Below are 9664 nucleotides of genomic sequence, written 5' to 3' on the forward strand. Positions count from 1 at the left end.
CCGATCAAGTACCAAACGCACGGCACCTCCGCGATCTGCACACGTTCAACTCGGTGACGTCCCTCGAACTCTAGATCCAGCTGAGGCTGAGGGAGAGTTTCGTCAGCACGACGGCATGGTGACGGTGATGATGAAGTTACCGACGCAGGGCTTCGCCTAAGCACTAAGACAATATCACCGAGGTGGAAAACTGTGGAGGGGGGCACCGCACACGGCTAAGAAATCAACTTGTGTGTCTATAGGGTGCCCCCTCCCCCGTATATCAAGGAGGGGAGGAGGGGGCCGGCCGGCCTCAAGGGGCGCACCCAAGGGGGAGGGGGGAATCCTACTCCTACTAGGAGTAGGTTCCCCCTTTTCCTAGTCCAACAAGGAGGGGAAGGAAGGAGGAAGGGGAGAGAAGGAAGGATGGGGGTGCCGCCCCCACCCCTTGTCCAATTCGGACTGGGGGGGGGGGCGCCACCTCCTGGCCGGCCCTCTCTCCTCTAAGGCCCATGGTGGCCCATTAACTTCCGGGGGGGGGGGGGTCCGGTAACCCTCCGACACTCTGGTTTTATCCGAAACTCTCCGGAACACTTCAGTGTCCGAACAACATGGTCCAATATATCAATCTTTATGACTCGACCATTTTGAGACTCCTGGTCATGCCCGTGTTCTCATCCGGGACTCCGAACAACCTTCGGTACATCAAATCACATAAACTCATAATACCAATCGTCATCGAACGTTAAGCGTGCGGACCCTACGGGTTCGAGAACTATGTAGACATGACCGAGACACATCTCCGGTCAATAACCAACAGCGGAACCTGGATGCTCATATTGGTTCCTACATATTCTAGGAAGATCTTTATCGGTCAAATCGCACAACAACATACATTGTTCCCTTTGTCATCGGTATGTTACTTGCCCGAGATTCGGTCGTCGGTATCATCATACCTAGTTCAATCTCGTTACCAACAAGTCTCTTTACTCGTTCCGTAGTGCATCATCCCGCAACTAACTCATTAGTCACATTGCTTGCAAGGCTTATAGTGATGTGCATTACCGAGAGGGCCCAGAGATACCTCTCCGACAATCGGAGTGACAAATCCTAATCTCGATCTATGCCAACTCAACAAACACCATCGGAGACACCTGTAGAGCATCTTTATAATCACCTAGTTACGTTGTGACGTTTGATAGCACACTAAGTGTTCCTCCTGTATTTGGGAGTTGCATAATCTCTTAGTCATAGGAACATGTATAAGTCATGAAGAAAGCAATAGCAATAAACTAAACGATCATAGTGCTAAGCTAACAGATGGGTCTTGTCCATCACATCATTCTCTAATGATGTGACCCCGTTCATCAAATGACAACACATGTCTATGGCTAGGAAACTTAGCCATCTTTGATTAACGAGCTAGTCTAGTAGAGGCATACTAGGGACACTATGTTTGTCTATGTATTCACACATGTACTAAGTTTCCGGTTAATACAATTATAGCATGAATAATAAATATTTATCATGATATAAAGAAATATAAATAACAACTTTATTATTGCCTCTAGGGCATATTTCCTTCAGTCTCCCACTTGCACTAGGGTCAGTAATCTAGATTACATATTAATGATTCTAACACCCATGGAGTCTTGGTGTTGATCATGTTTTGCTCGTGAGAGAGGCTTAGTCAACGGGTCTGCAACATTCAGATCCGTATGTATCTTGCAAATCTCTATGTCTCCCTCCTTGACATGATCGCGGATGGAATTGAAGCGTCTCTTGATGTGCTTAGTTCTCTTGTGAAATCTGGATTCCTTTGCCAAGGCAATTGCACCAGTATTGTCACAAAAGATTTTCATTGGATCCGATGCACTAGGTATAACACCTAGATCAGATATGAACTCCTTCATCCTGATTCCTTCATTTGCTGCTTCCGAACCAGCTATATACTCCGCTTCACACGTAGATTCCGCCACGACGATCTGCTTGGAACTGCACCAACTGACAGCTCCACCATTCAATATAAACACGTATCCAATTTGTGACTTAGAGTCATCCGGATTAGTGTCAAAGCTTGCATCGATGTAACCATTTACGACGAGCTCTTTGTCACCTCCATAAACGAGAAACATATCGTTAGTCCTTTTCGGATATTTCAGGATGTTCTTGACCGCTGTCCAGTCATCCACTCCTGGATTACTCTGGTACCTCCTGCTAAACTAATAGCAAGGCACACATCAGGTCTGGTACACAGCATTGCATACATGATAGAACCTATGGCTGAAGCATAGAGAATAACCTTCATTTTCTCTCTATCTTCTGCAGTGGTCGGGCATTGAGTCTGACTCAAATTCACACCTTGCAACACAGGCAAGAACCCTTTCTTTGCTTGATCCATTTTGAACTTATTCAAAACTTTATCAAGGTATGTGCTTTGTGAATAATTAATTGTCTTGATCTATCTCTCTAGATCTTGATGCCCAATATATAAGCAGCTTCACCGAGGTCTTTCATTGAAAAATTCTTATTCAAGTATCCTTTTATGCCATTTAGAAATTCAGTATCATTTCCGATCAACAATATGTCATCCACATATAATATCAGAAATGCTACAGAGCTCCCACTCACTTTCTTGTAAATACAGGCTTCTCCAAAGTCTGTATAAAACCGTAATGCTTTGATCATCCTATCAAAGCGTATATTCCAACTCCGAGAGGCTTGCACCAGTCCATAAATGGATCGTTGGAGCTTGAACACTTTGTTAGCCCATTTGGATCGACAAAACCTTCTGGTTGCATCATATATAACTCTTCTTTAAGATATCCATTAAGGAATGCAGTTTTGACATCCATTTGCCAAATTTCATAATCATAAAATGCGGCAATTGCTAACATGATTCGGACGAACTTAAGCATCGCTACAGGTGAGAAAGTCTCATCGTAGTCAACTCCTTGAACCTGTCGAAAACCTTTTGCAACAAGTCGAGCTTTGTAGACAGTAACATTACCGTCAGCGTCAGCCTTCTTCTTAAAGATCCATTTATTCTCTATGGCTTGCCGATCATAGGGCAAGTCAACCAAAGTACATACTTTGTTCTCGTACATGGATCCCATCTCAGATTTCATGGCCTCAAGCCATTTCGCGGAATCAGGGCTCATCATCGCTTCTGTCGGCGTTCTGGGAACGGGGGTCCCCACACTTGCCTGCCTGCGGCCTACGGCATGGCTCTGCGAGCGGGCCCGTACGGCTCATCTTCACCAACAAGCATTCAAGACCCTCGCGAGGGGCCAAGCCTCACGGCGGATGACACAAGACCCCTTCGGGAGTGGCCTCACCAGGTTGGCTCGCGAGGGGCGGAGAGATAAAGGCAAGGCAAACCTCGCGAGGTTCTCGTGACATGAGCCATGACGACCGAGGCCAGGCGGGTGCCAGCATGCACAGTGTCCTTTTTTCCTCTTTGGTGCTAAGGAAGCAAGCGCAGGCGCGGAGAACCGAGGCATCAAGCAAAGGTTTCCATATCGGTGCAACAAGACCAAGACCAGCAGGATGGCAAGACGGAGGTCACCATGGAGCCCAAGGCGGCGTCACCACCAGAGCCTTTTGCAGGCGAAGACTGCTTTTGTCAGGATAAGCTATACTAGCTGTCCCCTTTCAAATTGGCCGTTGTTGGATCCCTTCCCGCTCAATATTTGGGGAGAGGACCAGGGCCTGTATAAATAGGACTAGCCACCACAGTAGGAGGGAAACTGGTCTCGAACTCATTCAGTTCATCCTCACACCCACCAAGCACAAGAACACCTCGCCTCAGGAGGCTGTTCTTCCCCTTGTACTGTTCATCCTCAGCCCAAGAGGCAATCCACCACCACCACACTGGAGTAGGGTATTACACCAGAACGGTGGCCCGAACCAGTATAAATCTTGTGTCCCTTGTGTCGCGAGTTCGTCGAGTTAGCCCTTGAGATCTTAGCGAAGCTAGGACGTGGATCGGATGGGGGAGGTCTTCATGCGCACCCCAGTGTTCGAACCTTGAGGGTTTTGCCAGAACCCATGATCCGACATTTGGCGCGCCAGGTAGGGGTGCACCGAAGCTTCCCTTCCGTCGCTCCGCGTCCCGTTGCTTCATCGTCTCCATGGCAGACGCACGCCGCCCTCGCGCTGAGCGCCGGGCTGCCCTCGCCGCCCACGTCGCTCAGTCGGCTCCTGTCGGCGGGCTACCCCGTCGTTCTCCGTCGCCTGCCGCCAACGCCGCCACCGGCCCGGCGGGGAACGAGCAGCAAGCATCCTCGCCGAACCCCTCGACGCGGCGGGACGGCCGCACCGCCACTCCATCACTGACCTCGGCCGGTTCGTCATCCCACGCTCGTCACGCTCCCGTGGACGCGCATGCCGCGCTGTGCATGGCGTGCGAGCTCCTGTGCTACCGACCCGTCGACGACCTCTACGAGGACTGGCTCGACCGCATCGCCGAGCTTGTCAGCGCCGCAGGGGGCTCCCCTGCTCCGTCCCTTTCGCTGCCTCGCCCTCCGCCAGCCGCGGGCGGCATAGCCCATGGAGCGCCTCCACCACCTCTGCCCCAAGACGGAGTCTTGGCGCCAAGGCGCGCGGCCCCACGGCGCGACCTGCCACATCCGGCGCCCGCGCAAGAAGAAAGAAGCTGCCAAGAAGTCCCTCGGCCATGAGAAAACACCCCCGCGCTCCCTGCGCCACCGCGGCAAGACCGCGTGTCGCCTGCAGTGGCGGTGCACAGACCCCATAAAGGACAAGTTCCCCACCAACGCAGAGTCCTAGTGACCACGGCAGGCTGTCGCGCCTTCACCCCTGGGCTGCGCAGCGTCGCCTGGCCGGACAAGTTCAAGCCGGATCTGCCTCCTCGCTACGACGGCACCCCCGACCCCGCGGAGTTCCTGCAGCTCTACGAGCTGAGCATCGGGGCGGCCAACGGCGACGAGAAAGTCATGGCGAACTGGTTCCCCATGGCTCTCAAGGATGGTGCCCGCTCCTGGCTCCTGAACCTGCCTCCAGGCTCGATCTCCTCCTGAAACAAAATGCGCGACCGTTTCGTTGCCAACTTCCAGGGCACTCGCGACCGCCCACCGGCCGCAGGTGACCTACGCCGCGTCAAGCATCAGCCAGGAGAGACCCTCCAGAAGTACATCCAGCGCTTCAACAACGTTCGCCTCAAGATCCCCAAGGTGACGGACGAGGCCATCATCTCCGCGTTCTCTGATGGCGTCCGCGACGTCAAGATGAAGGAGGAGCTCACCATCCACGAGGAGCTGTGCACATCCCTGGAGCTGTTCAACCTGGCGACCAAGTGCGCAAGAGTTGAGGAGGGGCGCCTCTCCCTCCTCGAGCTCCCGGCTGCGGACCCGGAGGAGAAGAAAGCCAAGGCCAAGGACGTGAATCGCAAGGGAGCAACCGTGCTAGCGGCGGAGCCAGACACCAAGTGCGGCAGAGACCAGCTCGAGTCATCCAAGAGCAGCTGACCATTCTGCGCCTTCCATAACCTGCATAGCCATAACACTAGCGACTGCCAAGAGCTCACAGCCATTCGAGAAGGACACTTCGGTCGACGCCCCGAGCGCAACGACCGGGGCTACAGCCGAGGAGGAGGACGTGGTGGCGGACGCTGGATGACCGTGGCCCGCGCTAGGAGTGGCGCGACCGGCCTCGTGAGGACCGCTGGCAGGATCAGCCTCGTGAGGATCGTCCTCAGGGCAACGCCGGTCTTCCTCCACTACCTCCACCACCAAGAAGGAATGATGATCACCATCAAGACGAGGGGGCTGGGGGCTTCCAGGAGCCGCATGCTATCGTCTGCATCTTGGGCGGAGCTCAAAACCCGGCCTCGCAGTGTATCTTAAAACATTTTGCTCGTGAAGTGAATGCGGTCCTGCCCAAGCTCGAGGACACGCGCCCGCTCAGATGGCCAAGTGCGCCATCACGTTCAGCTCGGCAGATCAGCTCAAGTGCGCGGCTACCACTGGCGCCCTCCCGATGCTTTGTTCGCCAGTCATCAGCAACGTGCAAGTTACCAAGACTCTCATCGATGGCGGCGCAGGGCTCAACGTCCTGTCCGTCGACACGTTCGACAACCTCCAAGTGCCGTATGACCAGCTTCGGCCCACCAAGACTTTCTCAGGGGTGACCGACGGCTCCACTACCCCGATCGGGCAGGTCCACCTTCCCGTCACCTTCGGAGAACGCAACAACTACCGCACCGAGCTCATCGACTTCGACATCGCACACATCCGTCTGCCGTACAATGCCATCCTCGGGTATCCAGCCCTGGCCAAGTTCATGGCGGTGACGCACCACGGCTACAATGTCCTCAAGATGCCAGGAAGCGGCGGAATCATCACAATCCCGTGCGAAGAAAGAGACGCGGTGTGCTCCCTCGAGCGTGCCTGTGACGCCCCCGATTTGACCGTACACTAATCATGCACGCAAATGTGTACGACCAAGATCAGGGACTCACGGGAAGATATCACAACACAACTCTAAAACATAAATAAGTCATACAAGCATCATAATACAAGCCGGGGGCCTCGAGGGCTCGAATACAAGTGCTCGATCATAGACGAGTCAGCGGAAGCAACAATATCTGAGTACAGACATAAGTTAAACAAGTTTTGCCTTAAGAAGGCTAGCACAAAAGTAGCAACGATCGAAAAGGCAAGGCCTCCTGCCTGGGACCTCCTAACTACTCCTGGTCGTCGTCAGCGGCCTGCACGTAGTAGTAGGCACCTCCAGTGCCGTGGGAGTCGTCGTCGACGGTGGCGTCTGGCTCCTGGACTCCAACATCTGGTTGCGACAACCAGATAGAAAGGAAAGGGGGAAAAAGAGGGAGAGAAGCAACCGTGAGTACTCATCCAAAGTACTCGCAAGCAAGGAGCTACACTACATATGCATGGGTATATGTGTAAAGAGGCATATCAGTGGACTGAACTGCAGAATGCCGGAATAAGAGGGGGATAGCTAGTCCTGTCGAAGACTAAGCTTCTGGACATCTCCATCTTGCAGCATGTAGAAGAGAGTAGCTTGAAGTTCTCCAAGTAGCATCGCATAGCATAATCCTACCCGGCGATCCCCTCCTCGTCACCCTGTTAGAGAGCGATCACCGGGTTATATCTGGCACTTGGAAGGGTGTATTTTATTCAGTATCCAGTTCTAGTTGTCATAAGCTCAAGGTACAACTCCGGGTCGTCCTTTTACCGAGGGACACGGCTATTCGAATAGATAAACTTCCCTGCAGGGGTGCACCACATAACCCAACACGCTCGATCCCATTTGGCCGGACACACTTTTCTGGGTCATGCCCGGCCTCGTAAGATCAACACGTCGCAGCCCCACCTAGGCTCAACAGAGAGGTCAGCACGCCGGTCTAAACCTATGCGCGCAGGGGTCTGGGCCCATCGCCCTATGCACACCTGCATGTTGCGAACGCGGCCGCGAGCAGACCTAGCAACCCACACGATCACGGCGGTTACGTCAAAGCGGTCCAACACGGCGCGCGCCACTCAGTCGCTGACGTCAAAAGAGCTTCGGCTGATACCACGACGTCGGGATACCCATAACTACTCCCACGTAGATGGTTAGTGCGTATAGACCAAATGGCCAGACTCAGATCAAATACCAAGATCTCGTTAAGCGTGTTAAGTATCCGCGAACGCCGACCAGGGCCAGGCCCACCTCTTACCTAGGCGGTCTCAACCTGCCCTGTCGCTCCGCCACAAAGATCCACTTGCGGGTACTCCTACGAGCCGACCCGACTTTAGTCATCACATGTGTCATGTATATAGTATATAAGTATATGCCCGTGATCACCGCCCAGGTGATCACGGCCCGATAGTATAGCACAGCAGACGGACAAGAATGTAGGGCCACTGATGGAAATCTAGCATCCTAGACTAAGCATGTAGGATTGCAGGTAAAGGTGTCAACAGTAGTAGCAAGGATAGGCTATGCATCAGAATAGGATATCGAAAAGCAGTAACATGCTACACTACTCTAATGCAAGCAGTAGAGATTAGAGTAGGCGATATCTGGTGATCAAAGGGGGGGCTTGCCTGGTTGCTCTGGCAAGTAGGAGGGGTCGTCGACTCCGTAGTCGAACTGGGCAGCAGCAGTGTCGGTCTCGTAGTCTACCGGAGAGAAGAGGGGGAAGAAACAGTAAATACAATGCAAACATAAGCAAGACGATGCGTGACAAGACAATGAGCGGTGCTAGGGGTGCCCTAACGCGACAGTAGGTGTTACCGGGGAAGGGGGGGAACATCCGGGAGGTATTCCCGATGTTTCGCGTTTTCGGACAGACGGACCGGAGGGGGAAAGTTGCTAGTTCGATAGGTTAGGGAGGTGTGGTGGATGAACGGACTGCGTATTCGGATTCGTCTCGTCGTTCTGAGAAACTTTCATATAGAAAACAATTTCATCCGAGTTACGGTTTAAAAGATATGAATTTTCAAAGTTTATTTGAATTTCTGGAATTATTTATATTCAGAAAAATGAATTATGACGTCAGCATGAGGTAATGCTGACGTCAGCAGGTCAACTGGTCGGCTGACCAGTCAAACCAGACAGGTGGGTCCAGTGGGACCCACATGTCAGCCTCTGTTAGTCTAATATCTATTTAAATTAATCTAACAGTATAATTAGAGGGGTGGGCCCCATATGTGAGTGAGTGATTAGTTAAAATAATTATTTTTATTTATAAAACATTTTCTTTTTAATTTTCTTTTTTTGTTTTTGCGGCGGGGCCCGCATGTCAGTGACTGGGCCTGCCCAGTCAGCAGTTGACTGGGTCAACCCAGTCAACTGGGCCCGTGGGGGCCACTGGCAGTGACCCAGGGGTGGGGCCCGGCCGGCCACGTCGGCAGGGCACCGGAGAGGGGCTCCGGCGAGCTCCAGCGCGGCGGCGATGCGCGGGTGAGCTCCGGGTTTCGCCCACAGTGGGTTTGCGGGGGCGGGGCTGGGCGCGTACGACGCGGCTCGGCGTCGCGCGTCCAACGGCGGTGGCCGGAGGGGCTGGAACGGCCGGAGACGTGCGCTACGAACTCGCCGGCGGCGAGGAGCTACGGGTGCCCGAGGGGAGCTACGCTAGAGCGCGCGAACGGCCGAACTAGCTAGCTAGGTGGGTGCGGCACGGTGCGGTCGGGCTAGCGGGCCAACGCCCGTGACCATTTGGTCACCGGAGACACGCCGGCGGCGAGCTCCGCGGCGTGGCGTTCGGGCGCGCGCGGGGAAGTAGCTACGAAGCGCGAGCGAGCTAGCGGAGAGAGGGAGGAGGTAGAGGAGCTCACCGCGCGGCGCAAGAAGGGCCCGTGGGTGCTTAGGAGCAGCAGGTCGTCGCCGGGGAAGAAGGGGGTCGCCGGCGTCCGAAGATGAAGGCGAGCTTGGTGCGTTCGTTGTAGGGGCTCCGGTCTCCAACGGGCTGCACCAGACGCAGCAGCGGGCGACGGCGGTCCTTGGAGACACCTTGGGGCGGCGAGGCGGGCACGGTGGCCGTGTGAACGACGGTGAACGGCGGCGAGCGCTCTCGGGCAGAGGGGAACGGAGGGGAGAGGGAGGGGGATCTGGCGGGGGAGAAGGCGCAGAGGCCGAGGGAGAGCAGGGGCGAGTGGGAGAGAGGCCCGAGGAGGCGGGGGAGCTGGCGCCCTTATCCTCCCCGTCGCCGGTGAGG

This window comes from Triticum aestivum, chromosome 6D, assembly GCF_018294505.1.
Source record: "Triticum aestivum cultivar Chinese Spring chromosome 6D, IWGSC CS RefSeq v2.1, whole genome shotgun sequence".
Taxonomy (NCBI): Eukaryota; Viridiplantae; Streptophyta; class Magnoliopsida; order Poales; family Poaceae; genus Triticum; species Triticum aestivum.